General features: G+C 36.5%; 1 protein-coding gene across 11 annotated transcripts in view; it reads left to right on the top strand.

Annotated features, from left to right (window-relative positions):
• Positions 1–22,124, top strand: part of LRRC7 (leucine rich repeat containing 7) — a 560,700-nt gene that overhangs the window by 1,361 nt on the left and 537,215 nt on the right. The gene's annotated exons all lie outside the window — the stretch shown is intronic.

The following is a 22,124-nucleotide window of genomic DNA, read 5'->3' as shown; positions in this document are numbered from 1 at the left end:
CGGGGCATTTGGAAATGGGTGCTGTCTGTGTGGGTGCATGGGAGCACCGAGTGGCCTGGGCTGGCGGGAGACCCTAAAGGGTTACATACTGCGAAAAGGAAAGGTAAAGAGCCAGTGTTGGACGCTGGTGCTGGGACCATTGGTGCAGCTGAGGTTAGTCTTAGCTCCTCTTTATTATCTTGGGTATCTCCTGTAAGCTTTTTCTTGGAGGTGTTTGAGGGATGAAGCGCCCGTTTGATCGTGTCACACACGCACACACACACGCGCGCGCGCACACACACACACACACACACACACACTTGTGGAAGGTCGCATTTGTCCCTTTATCTTGGAAGGTGTAGTATTACTGTTTGGTGTTCATTTGTTTGGCAAATGCAATTAGAAAATCTTTATGCCTTTGGAATTGAAGGGAAAGGGTGGGGTTTGTTGGGGGGGGCTGGAGGGGAAGAGGAGTATGACAGATTGGAGGACAGAAAGAAGTGGGTAGCAATGGAGAAAGCTTTTCCAGGGAGTCAGGGAGAATGATGCCTCTCTCCCCTTAAGCTAGACAACTCCTACCCACACATCTCCTTTGTGTTGCAAGGCGAAACTGGTGAACCTGCACGATTCCCAGTCCCAGAGCTGGCCCCCCTTCAGCATCTTGCCTCCTCCTCTTAGAGTCATTAAGGATGCAGGACTAGTTTCGGATCCTACATTGAAAGAGGGAGGGAAGCACATTAACATTACGGTAATCATGGCATCCTAGCTCATGGACAATTAGATTGGTTCCCGAAGGTCTCTAGTCTCACAGTTTGCAGACTCAAGAATGCGGGTGAGGGGATAGGGGTTGAACAAAATGCCTTTTAAAATAGTGTGACTTCATAACGGAGATGGCTGCAAAACTGCTTCATTATACTACTTCTTGGCCATCAGGGCTGAATAAAGGACCCGCCTCCGCCCTCTCCCTCACTGTCTCCTCCCCACCAAGTCACAAAGCGAACGGGCTGGGCGAGAGGGCACAGCGCCAGGCAGAAAAGGGAAGGGGTCACTTTCACAACTCCCGGGAATCGGCTTCAGAATGCAACCATCTGCGACTCCCACGTTCCTTTCGAAGTTCTCCTTCAAAGGGGATTAGAAATGATGGGGGAGGGGTCAGTGAGACATAAAGGTTCTCCACCTGCGCTTTTCGATTACTTTCCCATCACACTTTCAACACACTGAATTTACCTGCAGTGGTAACTGGGTCAGCACGTAAATATGTGTACCTGTATACACTGAAATGTAGCTCTTTTGATAGATGAAAAGCAATTCGCATGACAGCATATTTTAACCTTGGCAAAATTTCTAAGCACAATAGAGATTTTTATAGCGTGGGCGAGAAGAGTGCATTCCAGCGAAAGCAGGACACGTGATCTCTCCGACGGGAGAGATACAGTATTAGGAACTCGATTTTCTTTGTTCCAGGCTGAGCCTATGAGATGCTCAGCATCCGGCTGCTTAAGTCCTCCTATTAGAAGGTAAAATAATAAAGTTGACCAGGGGCGAGAGTAGGAGGTGGAGAAGCACAGGTAGATACCGGTGGAGGGCTTGGATCTTCTCCCCTGCCGCCCACTTCTCTTTTTTACCTCCCACTTCCCGCCCCACCCCTCGCCCCAGCTAGTCTCCTATTTAAAAGTGAGGCATTCCTTCCGGGAGACGTGGCAGAAAAGTTCTTCAGCCCCTGCACACGTGAGTTCTTCAGCGCCTCAGGACCTGCTGCTGCTATTCGCAACAGAGTCCGTCACCTCCCCAGCCCGTGTCACGCCTCCATCCAGGCGTCTTGAGCTGACTTCACCTACTCTAAGAGAACCACCAGGAGATCTTTTTGCAAAAGACAGTAGAGGAGGGTCAAATCCCTGCTTCCTGAAAATCATTCATCGCACCGGGGCAAGAATGAAGAAGCAGGGATGTTCGAATGATTTTATTTTTCCTTAAAAATAAGAGTCCTAGGACTCAAGTGTATCGAAAGGGGTGGTTTAGCCATATTTGCATTTAGACTCCCGGGGAGGTATCTCAGGCCTGTGGAATGTCCCAAGGTGTGATTATTTATAAATTTAGTGGATGTAGAACGTGTTCTAGTCTCTCCATTTAAATAGAGTTATCTGACCTGGAGTTCTCTTATTTCATTTTTCACTCCTTGTTTTTTATTAGCCATCTTAATGGGCTGAAGTTAAAAATGTGGGCTATTTCTGTACTATACTGCATTGCATCACATAATATGCTGTGGTAGGGAAAGCAGAGTCAAATTCCATGACATATTATGAAGTGAGAGTTCTTTAGACATTTTTTTATACTTCACTGTCCAAGAAAAGATGTGTACTTACCATGGCAACCCTTACATTCTCTGTCACGTGTGCCTGCACATATGCAGCTTCAGAATTAGAAACAACTTCTTAAAGAAATAAACCTGGTCCAGTTGCAGTAGCCATGTTTTATTCAGAATTTTAGCACTGTTTTAGGCTAGCATTAAAATTTCCTTAATTGAAATCTTATTCCACTTTCTTTTGTAGGCTTTCAATGTTTCCGTTTCCTCTGTAAAATACAGAACATAGCTTAAAGTTTTTGTGTATCTGTATTTTTGTTTGCTTTGGATTTGTTTTTAAATGTGCAGATACAAGTGACTATCACTATGAATTTTTATCACTTATGAAAGTCATTAAATAATTATCTTACCCACATGGAGTTAATTCCCAGGGGTATTTCTTAGAGCTCTCTTATTTGCAGTTCATAGTGTGTGGTAATACTTGATAGACAAACTTGGTCTGTTTAATCATGTCTTAAAATGTCCACTCTAGAACAGTTGAAAATTTGAAGATGTTATATTTGACCTTGATTAATTGCTAACTTAATAATCGATGTATTGAAATTACACCTGTTTATACTATAATTTTATCTTCAGATGACTATGGTCTTAACATAAGGATAGATCACACATTACATGGTATTATAAGTTCATTGTATATCCAAATTAACAGAGTACACAAAGAGTAACCAACTAGTGATGAATTACCATCCAAGTTATTTCTGGATTCTTCTTACATTTTCTTATTTCACATAAATTATTTCATAATTTTCAGAAAATTCTTCATTTAAAGAATATATGTAATTCATTGAGTATAACAGTTGTAACAACCACACCATCAATAAAAGACATTATTTGGAACATTTTGTTCTTCAGTAACAATGACTGCTCTATAGTGTTACCCATATTCTTTTTTGGCTGAGTCTAGTCAGTCATGTGAATTTGCAATATGACTCTGGGGAGACCATTAATTCAAATCTGTAACACAGGACAGATCTTTTAGTTTGTGCCAAGGCAAATGGTCACTAACTAGTTCATATTTCCAAGGAAATGACTTGGAGATGACCCTAGGATCTTCTGAGAACCCTGAAGTTGTTTTGTGTTTTTGTTTTTGTTTTTCATATTGACTCTCTTAAATCTAGGGGTCATATCACTATTCAGTGGAGAGGTTTTAATACCTCAGGTTTAAAAAAATGGAATCTTAATATTAAAATAACAATTTGACCGTGTAGTATAGCAATTAAATTGTATTCTGAGGAAACACAAAAGCAGAGAGGCGATGCATAGATGGTAAATTTTACATATGTGTTGAAATAATGAATTGTGAATTGTCAAGGAAAACTCAAAATTACAAGTGGCACTATATATGAATCAACAATGTTTGGAAGATGATGACCCTAAAACCAATAATATTTTTCCTTTATGAAGTTTTTAGCCATGTTTGGTTAAACAAATTTGAATCATTATAAGTAGTAATGCTTTATAGAAAATACTCTAGTGAATTATCCTGACGTAGTGAAAGAGGAGTAAGAAAACCTTAGTTTTCTATGGTTTTCTACTTTTCTTACTTCCAGAATTAACATGTGATCTTTGGTAATATAAATTAGCCTCTTTTAATGCTATAAAATAAAGGTAGTAATAATTGCTAGTTTATAACTCTAGTGCATAGCAAATAAGACAAAAAGGTACATGAAAAGTAGTTTGAATACTTTAGAAGAGTGGGACATAAAAATTTGTGATACAAACCAATTTTTATAGTCATGTGGGTGGTGGGGGGATGCTGTGTATAGTGATGGCATAGTAGTATATTTTTAAGGTATGCCATTGAAATAGTTACACATATCTGTCTTCTATATTGGAATTCAGTGATTATATTCAGAAATCCATGAGCTTTCATGATCGGGAGTCATCCCTTGTCATCTTACTTCCCTTACCATAGTGCATGAACTATAATCATAATTAAAATAGCAGCCACCAGTTACTAAACACCTATCATGATTCAGATGCTTTACTTCAAAATAGTCTTGCCAGAAGCTTATTCTCACCATGTGAAAGATTAGAAAATTGGGGTTCAGTGACAGAAATGACAAGTCCATGTGACATAGCTAGAAAGTGATAAAGATTTAAACCCAGATTTGGCTCCTATGTTTTTTTTTTTTTTTGTTTCATACCATGCCCTCTCCCTCATAGGTATAAATTAATACTTGTTAAATGACTGAGATCTGTAGATCATAGAATTATATCTTTTTTTTTAAGTTTATTTGTTTTGAGAGAGACAGACACAGCATGTGGAGGGGATGGGCACAGAGTGGGGAGAGAGAGAGAGAGAGAGAGAGAGAGAGAGAGAGAGAGAGAGAGAGAGAAAGAATCCCAAGCAGGCTCCACACTGTCTGCACAGAGCCCTACACAGGGCTCAAACTAACAACCCTTGAGATCATGACCTGAGCTGAAACCAAGAGTCAGACACTTAAGTGACTGAGCCACCCAGATGCCCTTAGAATTATTTCTTAATGAATAAAGAAAATTTAATATCTCAAACCAGCTTTTCAAAGTTATTTACATATTTGGCAATAATGCACCATATTAGTTTTGTGACCGTAATTTAATATTGGCACAGAGATACTGCTTATCTTTCTGGTAATTAATTCATGACAGAAACATTTAATAAGCTGTTAGAATCTGTCATATAAATGTACATTAAGGCGACTTTCAATAAAGCAAGTTTGAGTCAAGAGCTGTCATGTCTACTTCGAAACTATTATGATATATTTGATATATAAACCTCTGGAGAGGTATCATATGTGCTATTTAAGTTGTTAATCATAATAGAACATTATCATTTGTTTTTCAATGACACATGGAAAAATATTAAATAAATTTAATGACCCACAGGAATTCCTGCATATACTCATTTTCATTACATTGTTCCTTGCTTGAAAAATTACTTAAAATCTCTATACAAAAATATTATTTTACTTTAATGCACATGAAAGCAACAGTCACCAGAGATGAAGTATTGAAATTTAAATTAGCATTGACATGATCTGCTTAAATATTTTAACAATGGAATAATTACATTGTTGAAAGAACTCATTTATTGACTTCTTAAAGATGTAGTTTCTTCAGTTGTGCCAGGGTATTTTTGCTCCACATGAAGTTCAGTAAGTTTGAGAACATATTTAACAGATACCATGCCCAAGGTAACAAATTTGTTAAGAACAATGGAATTATAGAATTTGCATGTGCTTTTGTGTGCGTGTGTGTGTGTGTGTGTGTGTGTGTGTGTGTTCTGATGAAGAGAATTAAATTTTGTGCTATCCAGGAAGTAAACACATGCTATATGTTTTAATCCAATTATAGAAAATATTTTATAGATGGCTGGTTGCATTATCAAATTAATTGGTAATAGAAAGGCAGGAAATGAGCTTTTCTGAGATAGAGTCTAAGTGTTAGGAAGACATTTGTTGCACCAAAAAGGTGAGCAATGGGCACAAACCTACACTATTTTAACTAAATTTAAAGAATTAATGTGACATAAATAGTGTAACTAAAATAATTTATTTTTCTAAAGTTTATTTATTTATTTTGAGAAACAGACAGACAGACAGACATGTGCGGGGTTGGACCAGAGAGAGGAGAGAAAGAATCCCGGGCAGGCTACATGCTGTCAGTGCAGAGCCTGACGTGGGGCTTGATCTCCTCAGCCATGAAATCATGACCTGAGCTGAAATCAAGAGTCTGATGCTTGACTGACTGAGCCACCCAGACATCCTGTAACTAAAATAATTTAAAAGTGCAAACAATTAGACTTCTTGAGTAGTAACTGTTTAAGTATTCTGCATCTAAGGTATTCAACATTGTAGCTCTTACCATGAGCAGTCTTAGAGTCATGTAGGATGCAGGTGCACCTCAGACTGCATATTGTGAACACTGATACCACATTGGATATTTACTCTGGTGTTATTCTGAGACGGTATAAGTCAAGACATGAAAAAAATTTCTTCCCCACTTCAAGTGTGATTAATTTCTTAAGACAATTATGAAAGCTATTGTAATTAAATCAAATACCTATTTAAACTCTGAGTGATTGTTAAATATTAGCAATGTCCTTAGGGTAATACTATATTGAACATTGGGCATACCACACACATGTACATACATGCTATAATTGCTCCATTTTGTAACACACACACACACACACACACACACACACACACACACAGAGCTATAACCTTACTATTTCATGAGTTTATAACACTTTGGAGATGGTAAGGACTCTATAGGGTCTTACTTTACAAAAGAGGAAACTGAGCCCCACTGTTTTCTTGCTCAGAGGCACATAGCTGTTAGTGAAACAGAAGTAGAACCAGATCTCTTGGCTCCCGACCTCTGCCAATAAAACCATACCCTTGGAACTATTGGAGTCCTTTACCTTTAAGGAAAGGGAAATAGGAAAAAGAAGCTTAATCCTATAAATTCAGTTAATGAAGCCAACCAACATGATGACTTTATCCAAAATACATCTATTTCTCATGTCATTTTTGGCCTGAATTTTGGCCTAAGTTTTTTTGATAATTATGTTATCTTTCCACTGTGATTTGGTGGCTTAGGCAGTTTAATACTATAAATTTAACATCTATTAAATATTTTATTTTTTAAAGGATACTTTTATTTAGGAAATATGGACTTAATTTCACTCATATAAAATATTCTAAATTTGGATACTATATCCTTTTTAATGAATATTAAAATATTCTTTTAAATTACTGGTCTTTTTTAGTATAATACCCACTAAATTAGTGTTGGATGATGGAGAAATGTTTAATTCATTTCAAATAAATGAATTATCCTCTAAATTTGCTAATTTAATTAAGGATCAATTAAGGATCAATCATCTTACCAAAAAATGGGAATGATTTAAATTGAGATTAGGCCTTTCTACATAATATTGCCTTAGATTTTTATTAAGAAAACATTTTAATCAAGAAAATAAAATGTGAAGGGTGCCTGGGTGGTTCAACTGCATACGCGTTGCATATGACTCTTGATTTCAGCTCAGATCATGATCCCAGGGTCCTGGAATCTAGCAGGGCTCTGGCTGAGCATGGAGCCTGCTTACAATTCTCTCTCTCTCTCTCTCTCTCTCTCTCTCTCTCTCTCTCTCTCTCTCTCTCCCTCTCTCCCCCTCTACCTCTTTCCCCAGCTTGCATGCTCTCTTGCTCTGAAAAAAAAAAAAAAGGAGAAGAAAAGGTGATGCAGTTGGAATTTGTGAAACATATTCATTTGTATGATTTTTTTTTGCATTACAAAGTTACATTTTGAAGGGTCCTTCAACAAGTTTTCTCTAACTGCTAAATAACTTTATATATCTGTTATGGCTTAATTCTCTCTTTTTTCATGAGACAAATTTGAAATAAATTTTTACCATTTAATGTTTTTTTCTAATGCTAAAATTCCGAGTCCACTTTATCAAGAAGTTTGGTTACTAGGAAACTTAGAGCAGGATGATTTTTTTATTTTTTAACTTACTGCCAAAACATATTTGCAACAATTATAAAGCACTTTTAAAATTATGATGTACATCTCTTAAAATATGCATTTAATTTATAAGCAATGACATATAGAAATATTTACAAACAAAAGTATTGATTTAACAAGACATACCTACATAGTTACATCTAAGAATCCTCTTTCAAAGGGAAATTAGAACATTTTAGTGCAGCGCTGGTGTTTAAAATGGAAGAAAAACCATGATGACTAAATTAGTTCATTACATATCAGCAGATTAGCTATGCTTTTCATTTGTAGAATGTTTCCTATTCATGCCAGCTTTCAGTGCACTGTTCTGGGACTCGTGGGTGTGATAGAACGGAACATATTTCTGTATCTGTGAATATAATCCCACACACCGTTTTACATGACAAAATCTGAATGTCCTAAAACTCGGTGTTAAAGATAAGACAAGATGTCAACCTTTGCCAGTTTGGGATTCGAATTATCTCCATAATAATACCATTTTATCTTTCAAAGTATCTAATTTTATTTAAAGAGATATTTAGACAGGTAATACAAGGAGTATGAGTGTTTGTGTTTGCTCCCTTACTTGCTCTCTTGCCTTTTCTATCTCGACATAGCTAAGGTTCACTTGCTGCAGATAATCAGCAAGCCGCTAAAACTCAAACACAGTAGACAAACACTAAAGTAGGATATGAACAAAGGAGGAGAGGTACAAAAGTGATGTACTTTTGTACTTTGGAACAGGAAGAAACTACTAGAACTGTAAGGCACATATATAAAAATCATAAAGAAAATCAGTTTTATTAATAGTTAATAAATATTTGGATTAACAGGATCACATTCCATACTGAGATAAGGTACATGCTATTTAAGAAAAATACATTGGAAAGACTAGGAAGACAATGGGTAATTAAGAATCATCTATCTTAAAGTCTAAAATGTGCTGGTAAATAAAAAAGTTAGAAGATGGTTTGTATAAACAGTGTTTAATGTCTGCTTTCCCTAGATATAATTATACATATGTCAAGTTCTTAGTCCCAGGTGCACTCTTTGTAGATCTACCCAAAGATAGTTTCTGAGCCAGGCCAAGGGTACTTGTCTTCGTAGACACTTGTAGCAGTTATTAGGTATATACTTTCTCTAACACTTATTAATTAACATGAATTCAGCCCTGAAGACATGGTGTAGCAGTGGCTGCTAACAAAATAACATACCAGTGTCTGTGATCAGTCTTGAGGATGCACTTGTCACTCTTTTTGACTCTGCATGTGACCGCGACAGCCCCAAACCTCACAGGTGCATGCCTTCTTTGCATGTGTAAAATTATCCGTAATTTTACAAATGTAATGTGTTCTTAATCTTATTCCCCTTTTTTCCTATATAGTTTCTTTTATTTTTAAAAAAATTTTAACACTTATTTTTGAGAGAGAGACAGAGCACGAGCAGGGGGAGGGGCAGAGAGAGAGGGAGACACAGAATCTGAAACAGGCTCCAGGCTCTGAGCGGTCAGCACAGAGCCTGACGCGGGGCTCAGAATCACGAACTATGAGATCATGACCTGAGCCAAAGTCAGACACTTACTCGACTGAGCCACCCAGGTGCCCCTTCCTATAGAATGTCTTTGTGTGATCATGTGTGAAAAATAGGAATGCAGAAAACAGAAAGTTGAACTTGGATTTGGGGAATATGAATGAATAATTTCTTGTTGTAAATGTCACCTAATATTTTTAATATTATTGCTTAAATATGGACAAAATAGTGTATTTGGGGTATAGAAGGTAGAATATTTTATTGGGAGTCAAGAATTATAGTCTGATGCTCACATTATAAAACTAATATGATGGCTTCTGGTATTTACACCAAAAAGGAAGGTAACAAAAAACTCTATGATGCTACTTGAAAGACTACTTGAAGGATTTTGCAGTCTCTTCTGGGTCTGAGTCAAGTCAGAAATCTACCCTTAAGCTGAGTAAAGATCACTGTAAAGTTGTTAAGTTCTTTTTAGAGTGATTGTTTGAATGGAAAATATGTAGAATGTGAGTGTAGTGTACTGAAACTTTAGAGTTCCTTGATTAACCTTTTTAAAATGATCCTTCTTTTAAAAATTTGTATAATTTGTGTGATCAAAGATGACTGTAACTTGGTCTTTTCTGGATAATTCAGTATGTGAATACACATCATTCCTAGCATTAAGTAATTGCTTGAACGACTGTCTCCAGTCTCCAAAACCAGCACATATATAGTGGTTTACTTGATTTTTTTTATCCCTAGCAAATTAGCTCACAGCATAGTGAAAAATGCACGTTACATCAATGCTTCTGAATGCTTCTAAGAGACTCTTGTAGCCATTAGTATTCCCTTCAATTTCTTCTTCTCTTTACTTTCTAAGAAAACCATTATACTCCTCAGTTTATCTTCAGTGTGAGGCATGGTATGTGACTTACTTTGGCCAATGCAATAGGAGCAAAAAGTGAGAAGTGTCTCTTTTGAATAGAAATATTTATGACCTAGTACACACTTTGCTTTTTCCCTGATGAAGCAACTATAGAAATGTGTGCCATGATACGTCCTCCATCAGCCTGGTCCCTGAACGACAACACTAAATAAAGTCATCTCTGCACACATGCATTCAACATGTAGCATGAGAAAGAAAACTATTAAGATTTGGGGAATGAGGGTATTGTTTGTTACTGAAGATAACCTAGCCTTTCACTCATTCCCTGAGTGAAATTCTAGTGAAAGTGGAGTCCTAATGTCCAGTATATGGTGTGACAATTAAAGGGATGTTATTTACATATGTCTCTGATTTTAATACAAAAATGTATTTTATTTAATGACTGATTAAAATTATAATAATTAACAAAGGTATTTTTAAAAGATACAAAGATCAGGGGTGCCTAGGTGGCTCAGTCGGTTAAGTGTCTGTCTTCGACTCAGGTCATGATCTCGTAGCTCATGGGTTTGAATCCTGTATCGGGCTCTGTGCTAACATCTCAGAGCCTAGAGCCTGCTTCAGATTCTTTATCTCTCTCTCTCTCTCTCTCTCTCTCTCTCTCTCTCTCTCTGCCCCTCCCCAACTCATGATCTCTCTCTCTCAAAAATAAATAAACATTTAAAAAATTTTAAAAAGAAAGGTGGCACGTGGGTGGCTCAGTCGGTTAAGCATCAGACTTCGGCTTAGGTCACGATCTCATAGTTCACAAGTTCGTACAAAGATCAATCTGCTTGCACTGTCAACAATTGCCAAAATATGGAAAGAGCCTAAATGTCCATCAACTAATGAATGGATAAAGAAATTTTGGTTTATATACGCACTGGAATATCACTTGGAAATGAGAAAGAATGAAATCTGGCCTTTTGTAGCAACGCGGATGGAACTGGAGAGTGTTACGCTAAGTGAAATAAGTCATACAGATAAAGACAGATACCATATGTTTTCACTCTTATGTGGATCCTGATAAACTTAACAGAAGACCATGGGGGAGGGGAAGGAAAAAAAAGTTATAGAGGGAGAGAGCCAAACCATAAGAGACTTTTAAAAACAGAATAAACTGAGGGTTGATGGGAGGGGTGGGAGGGTGGGGATGGTGGGTGATGGGCATTGAGGAGGACACCTGTTGGGATGAGCACTGGGTGTTGTATGGAAACCAATTTGACAATAGATTTCATATAAAAAAAACAAAGATCAGTCTGCTTGAGAAAATTTAATAAGTTTTAAGCACTTTGACTTTCTCAATTTGTAATTTAGTGTGCACTCATATTTTTGATACACTGAAGGTCTAAGAACTCTGCTACTGTTCTTGCACAACGTAATAACAGCTCCTCTGATTAGTAAACAAATGAAACATCTTCCTATTTGATATATATTTTCCCATTCTATGGATGGGTAGGACAATATATGTAATAAAGAATCTAACATATCTACTAGAATCTGCAAAATTTTCTCAGTTTAATACATTTTATTCAAGGGTATGTATTCATTCATTCATTCTAAATATCTGTTTTGCTGTTACTCTGTGCCAGGGCCTGTGTTAGGCAAGGCTGATTACAAATGTGACCCCTGTTTCCATGGCACTAATGGGTTAGGCAGACAATAAATAAATAATCACTCTAGGGATATAATAACTTCATGTTATGATAAGAGATAAGAAGGATAAGATCAAGGAACTGAGAATGAATATAATGAGGGTCTGAGCAGAAGAAGTAGCATCTCTGAGGAACTGATATTTAAATAAGACCTCTAAGATGATAGAACTTAGCCAGTAAAAGGGAGGAATCAGGAGAATTTTAGGCCAGGCAAATAGTATATGCAAAGACTTTAAGACAGGAGAAGATGGTGCATCGGAGGGAAGAGTGGTTGGAAAGAGGTTGGTGTAGCTGGATGTTAGGGATCAGAGGAAGATTGACACAATATGACAAAAGCATGAGGCAGATCACCTCGGGGTTTATTGACCAGGTTAAAAAATTAAGATTTTTATTCTATATTCTATGTGAAGTCATTAAACATTTTTGAAAGGAAGGATACTACAAACTGATTGATATATTAAATGATCACTTGGGCTGCTATGTTTACAATGTGTTAGAAGCCAAGAGTAGTAGTAGGGCTTTATAAATTAGGAGATGTTTACAGAAGGTTGGGCAAGACATTGAGGTGTCTTGGACTAGGATTTTGGTAGTGGAAATGGAACAATGTGGATAGAGCTGAGATATGCTTTGTACAACCTATTAGATTCATTGCTGAATTGGTATAGGGAGACGGCTAGTGAGTAAAAGTGTAGTATCAAGAATTATTGCAAGATTTCTGACAGGAACAACTGGATACATGCAGGTACAATTTCTTGTCTGGGGAAACCTGGAGAGGGAGCTAATCTATTCACGTATAACCAGAATATTGACACTAATAGAAGGAAACTGAATAACTGGCTGACATATTGAGGAAACATGAATCAGAGCATCAATTTATAAAACTAAACATCCCTATATAAAATTACTGGAAATGTAGTTAATAAGTCTGTGGGGATAACAATTAGAGCTTCTTTTTAAGAAAACAGATTCTTTCAAATAAATGATTTTTGAGGATGCATTAGAGTGACTCACTTATATTGCTATCATGGTTTTTTTTCTAATTGTTCTTTGGCATGAAGAGGAAACATGAATACATATCCATTCCTTCGGAATACTAATTTCTTCCATCTTTCTCCATCATGCTTTAAAGTTTTAAAAGAACAATCTACTCCTGGTCCTTCTATATTTGGTTGCCTGAGATGTGCAGAAGGATGTTAATTACTGGTGGAGTTTGTTGAAACAACTCATCTCAAGTACTTTGTAGCACCTTGTAACTCTGTAGCTCCCCAGGTATCCATACTGTGGACTTCTCTGGGCAAGGCCACACATATTTGCAACTTATCCTGTGTGTGTAGTCCCTTTCCTAGAACCTTTCACCATTTTAATTTCCTGGCACTAAGTTTTGTCAGTTAAGACACACTGTAAATTGCTGCCCAGAGAGTGCATATATAGGTAAAGTGATACTCATTCATTCATGTACATATCATCGGCACATTCTTTAGGAATGTGTTCAGCTGCAAGTAACCAACAATTAGTGGCTGCATTGAGTAAGATAGTGATTTTACCCCTTCTTCCAGTTAGCATTTGCAGTGGGCACTAACAATCCCCAAACATCTCCTTGGCTTACAACCACAGAGATTTATTTCTCACTTACAGATCTGTGAGGTAGTCAGAATTCTGCTTGGCTGTATTCACCAGTCTTCTAACTCCAGCATCCAGGCTGGAGGAGTAGCCCTTATCCGAGATGTGTTGTTCCCCTGATAAAGGGCAGGAAGAAGAGGCCTCACTGACCCATTCAATGAAAGTTTCCACTCACATATAACATATTTTGTGTCCACTCATATTCCCTTGGCCGTAGCAAGTCACATAACCAAGAGTGGCATGGCAAGAGAATAGATGGATAAGCATCCACACTGGCATTACGGCTCAGTGATGCCATCAGGAACTCTGACTCTTTTCAAATCATCATCCACCTTTTGGGTACTGTTCTTAGCATTTATACTCTGAGTTTTCCTACCTTAACATAATTGCCTTCAAGTGGACTGTCACCAAAGATAATAACAACAATGGTTATCAACTGCAATTCTCCAGTCTCTCTCTTCTTCTTCTCCTTCTTCTTTTTATTCTCCTTCTTCTTGTTGTTCTTGTTCTTGTTCTTTTTCTTCTTCTTCTTCTCCTTCTTCTTCTTTCTTTCTCCTTTCTTCTTCTTTTAATCCTAGCCAGAATGCAAATCCGTTTAATATAGTAATACTTGTGAATATATTTTGTTTTTTTTCTTTGATTGAATTGAAATGTATTTTATAAATTTCTCTAATAAATTACTTTTGTTATGCCCTGCTATTTCCCTAGCACAACTATTTTCCTAGCATGGGGCACTTGGAAAAAAAAATAACATTCATCTTGAAATTTAGACTAATAGTAATTTGTTTTTAGCTTGGGAAAACAGAATTTCTTTTAAAGCACTGAAGCTTAGTTAAGAAATAAAATTTTATTTTTTAATGAAAATTTTGAGGATCTGTGGAGTGATTCAGATTTTAAGAATGGATATACTTTGGAGTTTCAAGATGACTGTTAGTTGATAAAGCTATAATCTGAAATTCCCTTTAATGTTGAAACCTTATATATTTTACTTTTGTTCACGTCTACTTTAGCTATCACTTTGAAATGTAACCGTTGTTTGTTGCATGAACCATATTTTCATAAAGAAAATTTTTTGTTTTGTCGTATTAACATGTAGAATCATTAAAATTGATAATATTCTAATTAAAATGCTTCAGAAGTAAATAGATTAAATCATTCATGTTTAACCTCCTTTGGTGTTCTTTTGAAACCACTTGTACTCAGACTTAGGATTCATCACCAGTAGATGAATGCTTTTCAAACATTTTTGTAATTGTGGAACTGTTTTAGCAAGTGAAATAGCACAAACAACCCCAATGCATAAAACAAAGACAAGTAAGACTGCTGTGTTGGAAATCAGTGTGTTTTATATTCAAGAACCATCATGCCACAGTATAATTATTTTATAATTTCTCACGTCTTATTTTAACAGAAAATTTTTTTTATCCCAAATTAAGAAACTATAAGAAAATGTAGGCATTATTTATTTTCTGCCACAGGCTACCAGCAGATTTAGAGCTGAGCAAAGTCATTTGAATTGTTCAAGGAGTATGAATAGGGCTGCGTTGTGTTAGCTCTTCATTTTTTTTTTCTTCAATTGACAGAGGGTGATATTATCCACACAAAAACTCTCCAGAGGGTTTCACTTTATCACGCCAATTATCAGTGTGTATCTGAGGCTTCTTCAAGACAGAAAGGTATTTGGCAATGTCAGTTCTGCTTCTTAATGAATATCTTCTGTGCCCAGCTAAATAAGCAAAATGGTAGAGAAAACACAACTCTGGGATAATCTGAGGCAGATGAAAAGACTCATTTTGCTGAATACAGCTCATTAGGATGGTTTTAGTGTTTCTACTTGTGAGGCCTTGGGATCACTTCTGTCATCCTAAATATCCTATTGAAGCAGGTTTCAGTTTTTGTGAAAGTGGACCCCAGGCTGATCAGCAAAAAAGAACTTCAGAGGCAAAGGTAGACAGAGTGATTCTTTCCTCAGAATTTCATTTCTCTGTTTTTACATATGACAGAAATATTTGAGGGTATTTTGAGGTCTTCTATTTTAGAAGACACAGAATTCTTATCACCTTCGTTGGCTAACCCATAATAATCTCTTATCTTCTGCCACCCTGGACTTGAAATTTTTATTTTATTTTGTAGCTGTCAAAATTTTATTTTGCTGGCATCTGTGGTTTGGTGACATGTATAGTTGAACTGCAGGTAGAGCAAATACATGGGTTTAAAGTCTCTTATGGTACTTTCTTGCTAGGTGATCTTAGGAAAATTATTTTTAACTCCCTACTTCATAATTTACTAATCCTGGAAATGAACATAATAATACTCATTTCACTACTGTCTCAGCGTACACTGGACATGCAAATCAAAATTACTTTATCTCCTACACATTGAAAATAGTTTATTGATTTCCATTGATTCATTTCTTTTAAGATAGAGGCCAAGGGGCGCCTGGGTGGCGCAGTCGGTTAAGCGTCCGACTTCAGCCAGGTCACGATCTCGCGGTCCGTGAGTTCGAGCCCCGCGTCAGGCTCTGGGCTGATGGCTCGGAGCCTGGAGCCTGTTTCCGATTCTGTGTCTCCCTCTCTCTCTGCCCCTCCCCCGTTCATGCTCTGTCTCTCTCTGTCCCAAAAATAAAAATTAAAAACATTAAAAAAAAAAATTAAAAAAAAAAAAAAAAAAAAAAAAGATAGAGGCCAAAAAGTATTTTGTCTCTTGTTGAAAAGCTAGAGAGTTACAGGAAAGTTTTATTACATAAGGAAAATTTCATGTTGTAGAATATTTTAATTCTTTTTTCCCCCCAAGGATACATTTACACCACTTGCATAGATCAGACTAAATGAAATATAAAGCTTTTGAAAAGACGATGGTCTATATCTTGTGCATAATTTATATATTTATAAATGAAGTCACTATTATAAAAATACTCCCATTACATATGGAAGTATCTATGATATCAATACTCATTTGCATCATAAAAACAAAAAGAGAAGTTTTGAAAGAGGCTGCAGATGTCAAGAATAAGTTGTGGGCCATCACAGTAAACCTTTCTTAGAAGTAGACTATGTGATAAAACACTTTCAGCCAGTTAAATGAGGGCCACTGACCTTGTCAGGATGACACAGCCAGCCACCAGGGAATTCAGAAAGAACTGCATTAACTATTACCAGGAAATATATCCCTCTAAAATTTTGAGGTAGCAAACTGTTCCATTATTTATCTTCTATGTTTTGTAAGATGATGCTTTGATTCCTTTATACCACAAATATGGTTAATATCAACTAGATAAAAATCTTTGTGTACAAAAACTTATTCTTAAAATGGAAGGACTGTGGATTCTTATATGAATCTGTAGAGAATAGAGGGTTATTGTGGACTTAAGTCGACTATCGCCGTGTAGTGGAGGTACTAAGAACTGATCTGAGACTCAGCCAGGCTTACTGGCTCCAGTTATGTTAGATGGTAAGCCAAAAAATTCCAAAAATAAATGTAAGTTTTTGTCAGTTTAAAATATTTACCCACTGAGAAGTTTTGTTGTTGTTTTTTTTTTCATTCTGTCTGCCTATTTTCTTATGTGTAAGAATTTAATGTATTATTGTAATTGGTCTTTCTGACTTTAGTGTCCCTCACCCATCCGTCAAATTAATCCATTCTTTGTGAATGCCTTCCTTACAAAATTCATTTTCCTCTGGGAGATCTTTAGGAGTTTCCCACTGCTTATAAAAAGTCTTAATTTCTTAAGCTGAAGCTCACCAGCCTTAACATTCGCTTACAGGTTTCTCAAACACTCTGCTTCTTCTTTCTACAAATATTCCACCCTGTTTAAACTGAGCTGGGTTCTCCAAAGTATGTTCCCTCAAGGAGACATGGTGAGGAGTTGCATGGGTCTCCATTCTACTCTGCCAGTAAGCTGTGAGCTTTGTGAGTCCAAAGCTTTCTCCATTCCCCTCTGATTGGGTTTCCTCCTCTTTCAAATGGGAACAACTCTGCAATAATAATTACACGCACCCTCATAGGAATGTTTTAAAGTTACATAGGATAATAGATACAGAGCAACATGCGAAGAGCCCAGCACTGCTAGTTGAGGCTTAATAAATGCTAGATCTCATACCACTTGCTTTACTGAGTTCATATATTCCCCAGAAGTACCAGTGAATTGCTCAAGGTCACAGTGAAATGAACGTTTTTGATTATGAAGACAAAATGAGAAGAGAGATTGTGTCGATTTTGTGGTCAGGAGCAAGAGTTCCAGCTTCAGCTGGTCTGGAACAGGTTCTAGTGTTGCTTCCTTTCATCAGGGGGACTGTGGACAGATTAGTCTCTCATTTTTGATGTGTAAAATATGCAAAGTATTCCTGTTCTGATAGTGTATTGAGGGAGGATTAATGAGACAATGCATGTCATTTACCTAAAATAATTTCAGTAAGTCTTGATAAATGTTATATATTTTTATTGTAATTGAAAAACAAGTCTTTTGTTTAGTAGATGCCAATGTAGATTTTTAAAATCAAGCCAGTAATGTAAAAAAGCATGTTTACCTGTTATTCTTGGCATTTCAAGTGTTACTTAAGGCTTTAATTCACATTTCATAAATACTTGTTTTTTATTTCTCTAAAATACTGTTCTTTGTCCATTACTAAGCAACAAAACCTAAGGTCTTAAGAAATCCCATTCATTGTTAAACCTTAGTTTTACTGTTTTCTGAATTCTGAGGAACAAAATGGAAAGTGAGTGATTCTAATAACTCCTAACACATTCATGCCCTTCTCACAACTGTATCTAAAAAATGTCATTTGTAGGAGGTATTATTTTCTTGGCTTTAACGTATTTACCTGAAGAAATATATTGTATGTGTTTGTATACCTAGATGTCTGTTATTAGGAATATTTTTAAGTTTTCATATGTTAAAATATTGTACAATATCATTGAGTACTTTACTGCTATAGAAAATGTCTTCTTCCTTAAATCACTTCTCTCTGATTGTTGTTTCTCTTCCTTCCTCAGTGACCCAAACTTGACATACCTTACTTTTCCTTCCCTTATGAACATAAGCTTTTTCTTTTAGTTGTATGATTTCTAATTCCTAAACAGTTTTCAAATTCCTTTTCCCTTATTGGTTCGACTACTCCTCTCCTAGTTCAAGGCCTCCTTAGGCCCTCACTGCAGTGGCCCCTGACTTCCTCTATACTGTTCTTCCTCCAATCCAACCTCTATTGGACTCTCTGGCCTTGTGACTTTGTGAAAAATAGGTCTACCAGGACAGTTCTGGTTAAAAACCATCCCTGACTGTCTGTGCTCAAACTCCTTGACATGGATGGCATATACACACAGAAACTTCTGCTCCAACTCTGCTCCCATATGCCTTCAATATTTTGGCCGTATTGAGCTACTAGAAGTTCCAAAAATGTACCCAGCTTTTGTGCCAAGCCATGGCATGTACCAGAAATACTGGCAAACTTCTTCTACTTATTTTTTACAGTCTAATTCCAAATGTTACTTTCTCCATGAAGGCCTTCTATAACCTTTCTCCTTCTAGCATTCCAGAGTAAATTAGTGGCTTTTCCTCTGTTTTGAAAGTAATTTGCGTGCATCTCTATCAAAAGACTAATTCTGTTGTATTTTAAATGTTTATGTGTCCTTTCCAGTAGGAAGACCATTGTGATATTAGAACTAGCATCTTATTCTTTTTTTTTTTTTTTTGATACACCAGCTCTTAGCACACAGTACCTATACAATAAATATTTGAGGAATAAATGAATAGTAGAAGTATAAATGAACTTGATAAGAAATCGACAACTAACCTATGTACTCACTGCTAATTATTTCAGGCATAATGTGATCAAGTCTGCATTCTAAATTACCTTTTTATTCTTGTCATTAGATGCTGATTAAAGAATATACTAAGCATTTAGTTTCGTAAATTGAGTATATCAATATTAAGTAAAATGAAGCCATATAGAGTATGGAGAAAGCCTGAGCTTTATCATTTGTAGAACCTAGAATTTGAGTTCTGGCTTTCCAAGAAATAACTAGGAAATTTGGAACAGGCTACATAATTTTTCCAACGGTTTGTTTTTTTAATCTGTGTAAAGAAACTAAAAATATTAATGTCTACCTCACCATCTGTCCATAAGAATCAAATGAGACAAATATATTGAAATGTTTTATAAACTATTAGAGACTAGATGTTTTTAATTTAGTACTTTGGTAGGTTTAAATTTATAGTCACAGTCACAAACTCTGATGTGCCAAAATGTAACTCTAAAAAATCTACTTTTACCTAATGTCAAAGTATCTCCCAAGGTCTCATTTTGTTCTTGTTAAATGTATATTTCCTTGACAAATTTATCAAGTCACTTTTTGTCTAAAATAGTCTTTGTCTTTCCTTCTCTACACTGCTGTGTGTGTGCGTGTGTGTGTGTGTATGCGTGAGTGTGTGTGTGTCACATACATTAGGTGTGGGATACCTTATCCTTTACGCCCTTCTTTTCCTTTGCTCTCTGGCCTCTGCTGAGCTGAGGAATCCAACCACTGGGTTAACCACCATCACCATCGCTACTATTACCCTTAACATTTCTGTCTATTGTTACTTTCTGTATGTTGTTACTTTAGCTCAAATGTCACAGTATTTTATGTTCTCATTATCTCAACTCTCCATCCCTAAAGATACCCATCTTTTCAGCACTTCATGCTCACCTCAGAGAGTTTTAGTTCACAAACTTTCACAAAGAACTATGGGGTATGAAGAACTCTGTGAGGTGGCTCTTGGCCCCATGTCTATAGAGATCTCCTCAGTTTTTGCTCAGATACCAATTGTAGATTTGGGGTAGTTTTTTTAAGTTTATTTTTTTTTTGGGGGGGGGCAGTGAGAGAGGGAGAGAGAATCCCAAGCAGGCTCCATGTTGTCAGCACAGAGGTAGATGTGGGGCTCAAACTCACAAACTGTGAGATCATGACCTGAGCCAAAATCCAGAGTCGGATGCTTAACTGACTGAGCCACCCAGGCGCCCTGTAGATTTGGGATGTTTTAAGAGGCTTGTAAACTTCTAGGGTTATATTTTTGGGAAGATAAGCACAAGCCCTGAAGAGATGCCATTAATGCCACTTGGATATTTCTGTCCCTTCCACCTGAGATTTTGATCCGAATAATGGGCTGATCATTACCCACCCATGGTATCCATACTCCAGTTTTGTTCACTTTGAATCGTTCTGTCTTATATGGTAAATGCCTGTTTCCTTTGGGATAGGAAGTCAGGTATTAAGTCATCAAATACTTGTTGGTATTCTGTGGCTGACAGTTACAATCTTTGCCCTTTCTCCTAGCTTATTCTTGAGAGTTAATGTCCAGCTTTTGAAATTCCAAGAAAAACCTTTATCTCAACAGGTATTTGGATTTCTGACTATTGTGTCAGATAAGGGCTTTGAACACTCTATTTTGAAATTTAAGGCTGAGCAATAACTTCCTTGTTTTCAGCCATATTCATTCTCTCCCCCTAAAATGAAAGCCAGTGGCTCCACAGTTGCAGGGGACATAGGAGGTTGTAGACAGGGAATGTAGGAAAGAGTATTATCCATAAAGCATCTCCAATATTACATGGTCATAATATTATTAGTCTGTGCAATTTAGATTCTGTTTCTTTAAAATAAACCACCAATTATATCCCACAATTTCCTCAAAACAGTAAAGTAACAAATTTGTTTGTTCTGTCTGTTCTGTATCCCCAAGTAGATCAGAAATTGAAGACAAAAGCTATGCTTAACTTTCTTTATCTACAAACTGGGTATAATAATGCCTACCCTGTCAAGTTACTGTGAGCATTAAATGTGATAATATCTCTAGAGCACCCAGTTAATTCCTAGCATGTGGTAGGTGCTCAATAAAGTTAGTGCTCTACTCTTTCTTTCATCTTGTATTCTTCCGTAGCTCTTAACAGAGCTAATCAGCAGTCAGAATTAGCAAAGTCTAATAACATTAGCAATGATGCAGTACTAACAATTGTTGCTTTATCAGCCAGCTGTGGTGGACTTTTGCAAGTGTTACAGAAGCTTTAGAAAACATGATATTTTGCACAAAAGAAGCCTACTTTACCCCCAAAATTGTTGGCAACAATGGGCTTCGGAAAGTTTTTCCCGGAAGTCACTACCACAATAAGTGATACACTAGTATAAAATTGACTGGGATGTCATGTGAAGATATTCTTTGGAGCATTTAGGAAGTAGTGGATCTTATGTTCCAGGTTTCTAACTTGATGGTATATCCAGTTAATCCTGACAATGCCAACTATGGTATTGCATCTGCCCACAGATGTTCTGTTCAGCTCTTAGCATGTGCAGTCCTAAGCAGCTCATTAATCCTGGCCTAATATCAAATATGAGCTAATATCAAAAATATATAAAAGATATGATCTTTGTAGAAATTTAATCTCTTTTAATTCTGTTACTTTTACAGAGATGCAAAAATTGGAAAGAAAATAAATAAGAAAACACTTTAAAATATAAGATGCAGTAAAATATCATAGATAATCATTTATTAATATTATTATGTGAAGAAGTAGTGGTTAGAAACTATAGGTATTTTGCTTACAAGTAGAAA

The sequence above is a fragment of the Neofelis nebulosa genome, chromosome 2 (genome assembly GCF_028018385.1).
Source record: "Neofelis nebulosa isolate mNeoNeb1 chromosome 2, mNeoNeb1.pri, whole genome shotgun sequence".
Classification (NCBI taxonomy): Eukaryota; Metazoa; Chordata; class Mammalia; order Carnivora; family Felidae; genus Neofelis; species Neofelis nebulosa.
The sequence above is the reverse complement of the archived record's forward strand: the minus strand, read 5'-3'. Positions and strand labels throughout refer to the sequence as shown.